The sequence below is a fragment of the Acanthisitta chloris genome, unplaced genomic scaffold, assembly GCF_000695815.1.
Source record: "Acanthisitta chloris isolate BGI_N310 unplaced genomic scaffold, ASM69581v1 scaffold26705, whole genome shotgun sequence".
Classification (NCBI taxonomy): Eukaryota; Metazoa; Chordata; class Aves; order Passeriformes; family Acanthisittidae; genus Acanthisitta; species Acanthisitta chloris.
In genome coordinates this window covers 99,087-110,238 of record NW_008672585.1, presented here as the reverse complement: position 1 = coordinate 110,238, position 11,152 = coordinate 99,087, and the positions used below count along the sequence as shown (strand labels likewise).

At 38.1% G+C, this 11,152-nt stretch overlaps 1 protein-coding gene across 1 annotated transcript in view; it reads left to right on the top strand.

Annotated features, from left to right (window-relative positions):
• Positions 1 to 2,594: 2,594 nt before the first annotated feature.
• Positions 2,595 to 11,152, top strand: part of OTUD7A (OTU deubiquitinase 7A) — a 60,400-nt gene continuing 51,842 nt past the window's right edge. Inside the window, exons 1-2 of the mRNA XM_009074587.1 lie at positions 2,595 to 2,669; positions 3,274 to 3,379. The gene's annotated coding sequence lies outside the window, so the exon portion shown is untranslated. The remainder of the gene's footprint in view (positions 2,670 to 3,273; positions 3,380 to 11,152) is intronic.

Below are 11,152 nucleotides of genomic sequence, written 5' to 3'. Positions count from 1 at the left end.
GGTCAAATTCATTGCTTGTATTGGCAATTAGAATTTCATTTACATTTGTAGTTCTCAGTCATAAATAGCTGTGGCTTTTGCTATGGGCTCTGCATTTTGAGAGGAGAGTTCTGTGTCTCCTTGTCCCTTGCTTGTGCCGTTGTATGTTTTTCAACCAACTGGGATGAGACCAATATACTTCCTTTCATTCTCCTAACCTCTGTTTTATTATCCAGTGGATCCATGCAATCATCCAGGGATGGTGTTAGCAGGAGGGAGAGAAACCAGCAGAGACTTTTCTCTGCAGTCCCCTTATGTATTGATTTTTGTACTTTGCCTTTTTGCTATGGAGAGAGAACTTGGTTCTGGATATTTTATAACTTCTGCAATTAAAGCAGCTGTCTTTAATGGAACTTCAGAGAGGCAAAGGGACACTTTGATGGACAGTGCTACTGTGAGTTCTTCCATGTGTGCTGTTTCTAGAAGTGTTAATTGAGTTCTGTGAGTGTGGAGTGGTGCAGCAGGATGTGAGGGCATCAGAACAGCACAACAGCCATGGGCTGTCTTTTTGTTTCCACCAACAGCATTACTGACGCACCACTTGTTCTCAATGATTTGTGCGTGTGACTGTAATGTGTGTTGTGAATGAAATGTTGCCATTGGAAAGGAATCAGATGAACTCAAAGATCTTGAGCACCATTTTTCAGCTGTGAGAGTTTTGGTGCAATTATGTGTACTTGTACAGCCTGCACATAACAATATAAACACCACAGTAAGATTGAAGTGAAGTTTGGGTAATGTCTCAGTCTAGAAGTCTGAAATGAAGATCTTGTCAAGAATGAAAAAAGAATCTGGACAATTCTTTGCCCATGGCAGGGTGGATTGGGACTAGATGATCTGTAAGGTCCATTCCAATCCCTAGAATTGTATGATTCTATGATTCTTAAAACTCTCTTAATTTGGTATGTTATATTGTTTGTTATAATGCTGGGAATCAAAGGTGTATTATCCTTAGTCAAAAACATAAGTAAAATTTTGCTTATGAAATTCAGTAGAAGTTTGTAAAAGTGTGCATGTAAGTTCCCAACTCCATTTTCTAAACCTTAAATATGTTGGGAAGTGTGCATGTAAGTTCCCAACTCCATCTTCATTTTCTAAACCTTAAATATGTTGGTTTTGTGACCACTTGGAAACATTCTGTGTATTAATATGGAGACTATTTAGTTCTTTCTGGTCTGGTTGCTATAGCTGTTTTCCTTTTTCAGTGGAATTTCACACAAAAATGAATTTAGTATTCTAGGTTGCTGACAGGAGTTAACCATGTGCAAGTTCAGCTGAACCTGTAGAGCAGGTAGTGTCTTATGGCTTTACAAATGACCAGGGAAGGTGTGTTATATTGAAGTAAATTTGTGTGACAGCAGATACTTGGAAAAAATATAGCTGAGAGGGTGGAAAATAGAAAAGAGAGGTTTTTTGGCTGTTTTTTGTAAAATAAATACATTTAACAAACATGGGGATTTGCTTACATATATACAAAAGAACCAAACTGTATATACAGGAGAAAGTATAATATGCTGTAAACAGGAGGAATAAAAACTAAAAGAATTGTGAAAAAGCAATTATTTTTAGTATTTAAACAGCATAGGAATGGTAGCTATAAAAACTTTACAAGATTATGATGTTTTAAGACCTTGATTAATGGCATATAGACTAATAGAGAAGCAGAATTTAGTCAGTGTCAGGAAGAATGATATTTGGTCACAGTATTGCTGAACAGGCTGTAAAAGAAGAGTATGTGCAGATCATTTTTGCTCTCTTAGGTAAATAAGATTACAACTAGATAAACTACAGCCATGCTTCCTGGTTAATTTAATCAATATTGAGGATTCTTTCAGATCAGTCTGCTATTCTTTGTTGGGTTTGGTTTTTGTTGTTTTTTTTTAAAAAAGTCATAGCTACTTTTTTTAAACAAAACCAGTAAACTTCAAACAGCAGGTGAAATTTTCATGAATAAAAAGGGACTTCATATATTGGATCAGCTGGAATAATTGACCAAGTTCTGGCACTGACAGAACTGGTCAAACTTGTGGAAAACCAGCCCACTGAAGTGGAATATTGCCTTTGTTTCTCTGAACCAAACAGGAAGGGAGCTGGATCCCTAAGAAGCTGTCAACTGATGTACATAGTTCTGCAGAGGCAAAGCAATCTCCATCTTAGGGCATACCATTTGGGTTTAGTAAGTTAGCTTTTAGAATCCTTACATCTAGGTTAATGTGTGCCAGTGGTCAAACAGTTTCCCTCCAGAAAGTTTCCTTTCTGTTTCTCTGTTTGATAATGAATGTTTTCTTTAATCTGAATCGCATTGGGGTCTGGCTAAAGTTCTTGATGGAAAAGCTGTTGTGATCTCAACAGTGAGATACTGAAGTGCTTGTAACACTTGGGAATGGTTAAAGCTGGAAGGAAAGAACAAATTCTTTTTCCATAATACTGCTGAAGATTAGTGTTCCAAGGTCAGGGTATGTAGGGGGTATGATAAATGGTTGCAGAACAGTACTTTACAGTGTCACTTTTGGAGTAAAACAGTAAAACATGTTCTGGTCTTCTCTCCATTCTCACAGGCACATGATACTGCAGAGCTTCAAAATCAGAAGTAAATCAGCTGGACAGTTGCCTCCTGCCTTCCTAAATAGGCAAACATATTAGAAACAGCAAAAGGGGCCTACCTACCTCATTCCTGTAAGTAAACATCCCCTCCAGCCCCCAAATCAACATCTGTCAGTTAGCTGTTGTGAAATGCTGAGTGTAAGGATGTGGCAAAGGAAACTAAAATTGTAATTTGTTGTCTGGTTGGCGACAATTAAGTGTAACCAACCAAAAAAACCAACTAAAATTATTAACAGGCTAGCAGCATGCCAATTGCCTGTGGCAACAAAGAGCTGATGGATGATGCAGTGTTAGTCATTAAATGAACCTTTATCTGTGCTTCCTAAAGCTTGGCTGCTGAATGAGTTCCTAAACCCATCCCTATCATTGCCATGTTAAACATGCAGCAGTTGGTCTGTCACTGCAGAAGTTCTGTCTTGGGCTTAGTTCTTTGCTTTTATATTTCTTAGCAGTTCATTCTGTAATAACATGGTGCAACCCATTGTGAGACTGCATGGGAAGATCCCCATAGTAACAGCCTTGGTCAGGACAGTGAACAGAACAATATGTTTGCTAAATAACTGGTGCTTTGCTGATTATCAGCTCCTGGGAATTGCCATTTACTTGCTGACTTTTCTGTCCATTTTCTAGGGAGAAGGTGGGTTTACTGGTGTGGATGCCTGCCTCATTTGCTTCACCAAAATGAGTTAGGGCATGCAGGAGAAAAGGGAGGTTTTCGCAAGTAGAACCTATCATGGTGAGTCAGATTTTGTCCCTGTTTCTGATACAGAATTTCTCAGTGATGCCAAATACATTGTTAAACCAAACTTTTTGCACAAGTTTCTCTCTTCCCTGGAAGTATGTTACACATAACACTGCCTTGGCAGCAGTGCTGAGTTGAGAAGTTCTTCCCTACTGCTTTTTCCTCCCGTGCCCCATGAGGTCTGCAGAAGTGCTTGAGGGGACCTTCAGCAAATTAAAACAAACTAAATGGAGCTGAAAATAAGTACTTTCTTCTATGTATACAAGAAAAGTGTGAGAAGTCTATAGTTTTGATTTAGCACTGCAGCACCTGTCTTGCACATTACATTAAAATGAAGTACATGGGAACTAGATTTTTAATTGTAAGTTGCTAAATACCCTCTAAAATTGGAGTAAAGTGCAGGGACTCAAAATTAATTATGCTCTTGAAACTAATCTGTCTTCCTTGACTCTGTTTGTACAATAGCATAATAATTTCACTCCTTCCTGGCACATTCTTAACTAAGCTCATTAATGTTTTTGTGAGACATGTATGTACTGAACAGATGAGCACAGAAGAAAAGACCTCTGAACCTCCCTTCAAGAGGTTCAAAAGGTTGCAGTAAGTCAAATTGCTGGGGCCACACTTGCATGGTCATGTCCAACTGAACATTTGAAAAAATGCTGGTGAAATGAACCCTATCAGTTCTGCAGAGTGTTTCCAAGCAGGAAACTTGAAGGACAGTACCAGACTGAGGCTATAATTAAAGGTTGTATTATAACACTTAGGCACAACAGAACTGAATGAAAATTTTGTGTTCTTGCATTTACTAAATTGACCTACAAAGAGTTATGGCCAGGATATTCTGCCAGCATCTTTGGCTGTGCGTTGTGGGAACCATGGCCTCGAGGCCGTATTTGAATTTTGACTGTCTACTTTTTCTTTTGCTAGAATGAACAATGCAATATCTTCTTCAAACATTTTTCCTTAGAAGCAAACCTTCATACTAAATACATGTAAAGAGACTGGATTGTGTGTGGATAAAGTCAAGCCAAAAAGCAAAGTTAGAATTCACGATTTTTTTTTTCTACCTTCAAGCATGAATTTTGTCCAGTTTCTGTGTTGTTTTTTGGTTTGGCTTGGTTTGGGATGGTTTGTCTCTGACTGCTAAAGGCCTCTTCATGGACACAGATTCTTTCTCTGTTCCTTTCAGAAGTGAGACTTAATGTCTCAAATTCTCTTAAGGCTCCTGGACTATTGCTGAGCTCATCAATTCTCTCCATAGTCGATGCACAAATTTTTTCTAAGCTCCACCCCCCTGTGTGGGTACTGTTTTTTATTTAAGTTGTTAAGGATTAAGAATGGTATTAGTAAAACCTTTGGGGTTTTTACTGAGAATAGTATTAGTATCCACTTTGGTCATGGAGAAAAGGCTGTATCCAAGTGTTGCATATAGAATTCTTCCTCTGGAACCATTGTCTCTTCAAAAGTCCTTGTGAGTTTGGACACTGCACTCAGTGTCTGCAAGTCCCTGTCTTTCTGCTTGAGTGTTGGACTAATTTTATTTGTCCTTGCCAGATCACCAGCACTCAACAGATTGCATTGCTCTGTTCTGCTGGGGCAAAGTCAATCCATGTTAATGGCTTCTTTAATCTTTTAAAAGTGATTATTTTATTTGGGGCAGTGACTCCAGCCAGTTCCAGTCTCTTGCTAGTGATAGTGGTCAAACAGAGATAAGCAGTGCCTGCATAAGTCAAGTTAGACTCTAATCTTTCCTCACTTTGTACTTACTTTAACTGAAAAAAATCTAAGCTTGGTTCTCAGGTGTCATAACATTGCATGGCCCATGTGTTTTACCTCTCCAACCTTGATTTCAGGTAATACCAGTTAGCACTGTATAAACTATTAACCCTTATATGTGTAATCTAAACCAGATCTATCTGATGTGTCTCACTTGTGCATCTGAAGTGACTAATTTCTACTGTATACTTCTGATAGATTTTGCTTTTTTAAGATCTAGAAGAGCAGAAAATCAGGGTAGACCAGGGAACCTGCAGATGTGAAGAAAAAGGAGGAAATGAAATGATCTATTATTCCACTTTGCCTGTAAAATTTTTTTTGAAGGCAAAAGTCACTTCTAAGCTTTTAGGTATTTGTTGCAGAAATAAATCCTTCTTGGATGTTCCTTTTACCATCTTTATAGAACTTATTTCTCTGTGTGTTTCCTGATGCACAACTTGGAAAAGAGAACCCTGGCTTAGATGGTTAAAACTTCAAGTCAAAGATGCTGTTGTGTTGCTGTCTTGAAGCTGCAGCTAGTACTGTGTAAACCATTCAGTTCTGACTAAGCTGCTTTGACAAGTTGGGGTTCTGGCTTGGAAATAAGCCCAAGTGTCTCTCACCCTCCCTCCCAGTGCCTGCTCTAGAGTCATCCTTTGCAAAGGAATCTTCCAGATTCTAGTTTGTTTTACACATCTGCATCAGACATCTGCTGTTTCCCACAGGGCTGGTGATGATATCACCCAAAGCAGAACAAACTACTGCCTGCATGGTGTTAGGAAACTGCCTTCTGTGGGATGTGGGCAGTGTCCCAGAACTTTCCCATAGTGAGGAGGTGATTATAATTAGAAACAATCCCTCACTTATAATTTTCTGATGCAGTTACTATAACCTGTAGTCAGAATGATAAGACAGAAATGTAATTCAGTTTTATTTAAGTGTCATCTTGGTTATTGCTGTGGTAGTATTTTTACAGAAGTGTGTTGGCTTATTATAGAGCTGTGACATTTGCTTTTGCAACTCAGTGGGACACATTACCTGTCACTACAGGCAGCTTATTCTTGAATTCATCATTTGGCAGTTATTGTTCATTTTAGGCTAATTTAAGATGTTATACGATTTTATTGTAGTCTGAATTTCAATATTGAATTTGTCCTAGGAATGGTCATTAAGATACAATTAATAAAGACTAACTGCTGTATTGCTGTATGAGGATACTCAGACTGTTCTGCCTAATGTGGGTGGAAGTAGAAGTGTGTTTTAATTACAGGCAGTGCTCTGTCATTTTGAGATTTAATTGCTAGTTGGATTGGTTATTTTAATAACTGTCTATTATGAGACAATTTTATTGCATAATAGCAACAATATTGTTATTGCATGAGGTGCATCCTGTCAGTGAGTGCAAACATGTAGCTTTGCGTTCTCAAATATAGAAAACAAACATTTCAATTCATGATCTTTACCTCTGGTATATGCCTTTACAGGTTTCATTGCTTATTTTGGCAGTGGGAACTAGACTAATTTACTTAGTCCTCATGAAATCAACATAGTTCCAGAAACAGAGTAAAATATTTCTAAGCCTTGTTCTACAGTGAGAAACGAGATTCATTCTGTTTTGTACAAACTGTATAGATCATGTTTTTCACCAGTGAAGCCATGTTTTTAAAGCAGCAGCTTCACAGAGCTTTTCAGGCCAGTGTATCCAAAAGAATTTCATGTCTTAGCCACTTTTGTCCAAGGTAATTTCTCAGGGAATTTCAGGAATTTTTTGTTTGTCTTGAAGATGCTATTTTCACAGGAAAACTATTTTTCCAAGGCAGGATGTTCTAGACCTGGGAAAAAAAATTAAATGTATCTTTTTCAAAAAACTGTTTTCACTGGATAGTCGAATCATCAGGATGTAATTTAAGAACAGAACCCTGACTGGTTCAGTTTAGAGCAAGAGTCTGTCATTCTAAAGAAATACATCTTTCTCTAAGAGGGATGCATTAATTAATTGCATGCATTAATCTTTTATAGTATTTTTAGGTTTTCATAGTTATTTACCATGAGGTCCATGAGCCTATTCTGTTGTTTTTACTCTTATTAATATGGTGCATATTAGCATAGTGTTTACATGCTAAGCTATAGATAGTGTCTACGTGATGGAAATGTGATCTTTATCTCCCTTGAAATATTATTATTTTAGGTAAGGTGATTAGAAATGAAGTTTTTAATGTGCTAAACCTTTAAAATCAGAACAGTTCAACCAAATATGTCCATCTGTTCCAGATGTTGCATGGACTCTGTAATGGAGTTTTAGCAGTGCAGAACTAAACTACAGCCCAACGTAGGTTCATTCAGAGTCACATGCTTATGAGCAAATTCATGTAGGTTTGGATTATCCCTCTTGAAAAGACAAAAGGAAAAAACTTGATGTATTGATAGAGAAGACAGGGAGTAGTTCCTTTCCAAGTATTGCATCTCCTCTCTCATTTCCTTTGAGCTACCTCTGGATATTTAAAGCATGAGAAACAGCCACAGTTTGTTTCATATGGATGTTAAAAATCTTTGGGAACTTTATCAAGAGAAAATAGTTGTTTTGAGTAACTAAAGTAAGTGACAGTGTAAATTAGACCAGTAAGATTCTAAAATAAATCTCTTCATGGAGCAGTTAATTCTTTACAGAAGGCTAGAGGAGCATTAGCACTGTTAGAAGCTGAAATGATGTTTGGCAAATGGTAGGTTTCAAGACTGAAAAGGGTCAAAGACTGTGGTTAAGTTCCAGACACTTATTTCCTGGTCACATTTTTCTAAATTTGGAACTGAGTCTACATCCTTTGCAAAATGTGTACTGCATGTAATTATGTTCCAAATATTGTTTCACTGAAGGCTATGAGATTTGGCTGTTTCATTTGTGCTATTTATTGTCACTGTGTCATAAAAACGGATTGTGCACTGGTGGTGTAATAAACTAACAAATGTCTTATTTGTCTTATTAAACAGGCAGAGATTAAAAGGATGTCTTGTTAAAATGTTTTGGTTGAGAAGTTGTGTAAGCAATTGGACAAAGTGTTATGGTGAAGTATTTGATTTTGTTGAGGGAATGGTCTTTCCCTTTATGCACCAATTAAGAAAGATTTGCACTCTTTTCAGCTGTTGTTGTTAAGAGATATTTCAATATGCACAAGAAATGATTTCAATATTTTTTCATTGATTCTGAAAGCATCTGCTGAATTGCTTGATACTAGGATGCAATAAGACAATTTCTGAATCTAGTGAGGATTAAAGCATCCCTAAAGGGAGATGCCACCCAAGATAAAGACAGTTGTCTCTTCTCTGTGACCCTTACTTGCTGAGGCCATACTTGTTACTACCCTTGGTTATCAAGAACAGCTTTTGTCATAGGATATTACATGATCCTAAAAATATTAAGGGATGCTTCTGTGTTCTTGAATGCCATCTGGCTTTGCTGCAGTAGTTCTTGTGAAACTAGAGAACTCTGTAAGTTGTCAAGGTTGGAACTGCTCAAGGGAGTGGTAAAAAAATACCGATGTCGATGTCTGTCCAGTTACTTTGTTGTATCAAATCCTTTGCAGAATAGGAAGTATAAGCACTGTGGGAATTCCCAGGGTACCTCAAAAAATATCAGAAAAATATCTCATTTTCATTAGGAAATAATAGGAAGTCTACTGACCTGTCTGCAGTCCTTTCATTAGAAGCATTACTTCATTACTGCTTTTCCATGTTACAAAGGCAAAGCGATATAATTCCAGCAGTTCAGGCACGTTTTCTCAACCAGGTTTTTCCAGTAAGGAACATAATACACTGCAGCTTCAGTCCTTGCTTTTTTTTGTCTCCACATGGAAAAAAATGGCCCTGCTGAAGTCTTTGCTCCCACAGATGTGTGTGTCTTCATCACAGTAGTGTGGAACAGATGGATTAGTTCCTGGAAAGAACAGAGAACAATGTGAGGAAACCTGTCCTTTAGTAAATTCTTGTAGTGGTTTGTAGAAGGTCTGTTAGGACAGGAAGACTTCCAAGGTCAACTTTCGGTGATGACACTGACTGGGGTGACACTGTTAAGTGTCTGACTTTCAAGAGGGAAAGTATTATGGGAAAGTTTACTGCTTATCTGTAAGTAGCAATGGCAATTGTAATATAAATTCTCTGGGTGTCTTTCTGTTTGAGAGCTTAAATTCTGTCATTTGAATTACAGAGGAAGTAAGAGCCAGATTTCCAACCTCCTGCTGGAGGTTGTTTACATAATTTTGGGCCTTTTGGCTAGGGCTTTACTTTTGGAGACTGGCAGTCTAATGAAGCAGATGTGGATTTGTATATGTGGAGTAGATATTCAGTTGTATAGGCTGTGTAAAAATTCACAGGCCAGATTTGGAACCGTGTGATTTGCAACTAATTCCCTTTAGAATGAAATCTGTTGATGAAAGGGGTATTTTTTTTCTTCTTCCTTTTAGTGAAAGCCTCTAGTCTTTAGGGATCATCATCATAAAAAAACCAACAATGTCATAAATAAGAAAATAGTAGCTGCTGTGTAGTTTCTGAGTTGCACATAACCGGATCCATTTCTGTATTAATTAAAACAAAAATGCTAGTGGCATGAGCTTAGTTCTGAACCAAGTTTTAATATTTGACTAGCTGATGGTAGTGACCTTCTTTTCCTGACACCATCCCTTTTACTTTGAAGCTAGTGCTTGAAAAAACAAATTATTATCAACTAGATAAAGTTTGGCTTGTACCTTTTTAGGTTTTCAGGTATTATGAACTCCCCATAGATGGTTTGCTTTTCAGTGTCTAGTGTCTGCAGCTCCAAAAATTGAACTTATGCTGTCTGTCATGAAGTGAAGAACACTTCTGGTTAAGTGACTGGTTCAGCATACTGAAAAGCAAGAGGTTTTTTTAAAACATATGTGAATTAAAGAAAAGCTGACTCAAATGTGTGACTATTACAGATATACTGGTCTTGGCTGGGGTAGAGTTAATTTTCTTCACAGTGGCTACTTGGGGGCTATGTGTTGGATTTACACTGAATATTGTGGCAAGGGAGATGTTTTGGTTATTGCTGAGCAGTGTTTGCCAGAGTTAATTTTCTTCACAGTGGCTACTTGGGGGCTATGTGTTGGATTTACACTGAATATTGTGGCAAGGGAGATGTTTTGGTTATTGCTGAGCAGTGTTTGCCCAGAGCCAAGGCCTTTCCTGCTTTTCATACTGCCACACTGGCGAGGAAGTTGGGTGCGTGGGAAGTTGGGAGGAGATGTAGCTGGGAAAGGTGACCCCAACTGACCAAAAGGACATTCCATACCCTATGGCATCATGATCAGTATAGAAAGTGGGGGATAGAAGGAGGAAGGGGGGAGGTTTGGATCTTAGTGTTTGTCTTCCCAAGTAATCAGTAACCATTATGCATTATGGGCCCTGCTCTCCTGGAGATGGCTGAACACCTGACTGCCCATGGGAAGAAGTGAATTAATTTCTTGATTTACTTTGATGTGTGTGTGGCATTTGCTTTCACTATTAAACTGTTCTTATCTCAACTCATGGGTTTTCTAGCTTTTACCCTTCTGATTCTCTCCCCCATCCTGTTGGTGGGTTACTGAGTGAGCAGCTGTGTGGGGCTTGGCTGCTGAGTGGGCTTAAAACCACAACAGCACGTATTCCCTGCCTGGCAAACTGACTGCGGTGGAAAGTGACTGACATAGAAAATAAAACTATTTTTTTTGAAACAGGTGTTTGAAAAACTGAATAGGGGAAATGAGAGTAACCCTGTTTTTCAGCTTCTTGCACTGTGGTTGGTCTCTCCTCAAGCCACCATTTTGATCTGCTCATTTAGTTGCTTTTTTGCAGGTGATGGAAGAATATGGTTTCAAGCAAACTCTTCTCTGGGGTTGTTTTTCATGTTGTTTCTTTGGGATTTTTTTGTTTTGTTTTGTTTTTAAGTGGTTTAGAGTCTTGCCTGTCTGTTGAGCATCCATCTTAGCAAACACTACTGATTTGTTGTTGTGGGACCAA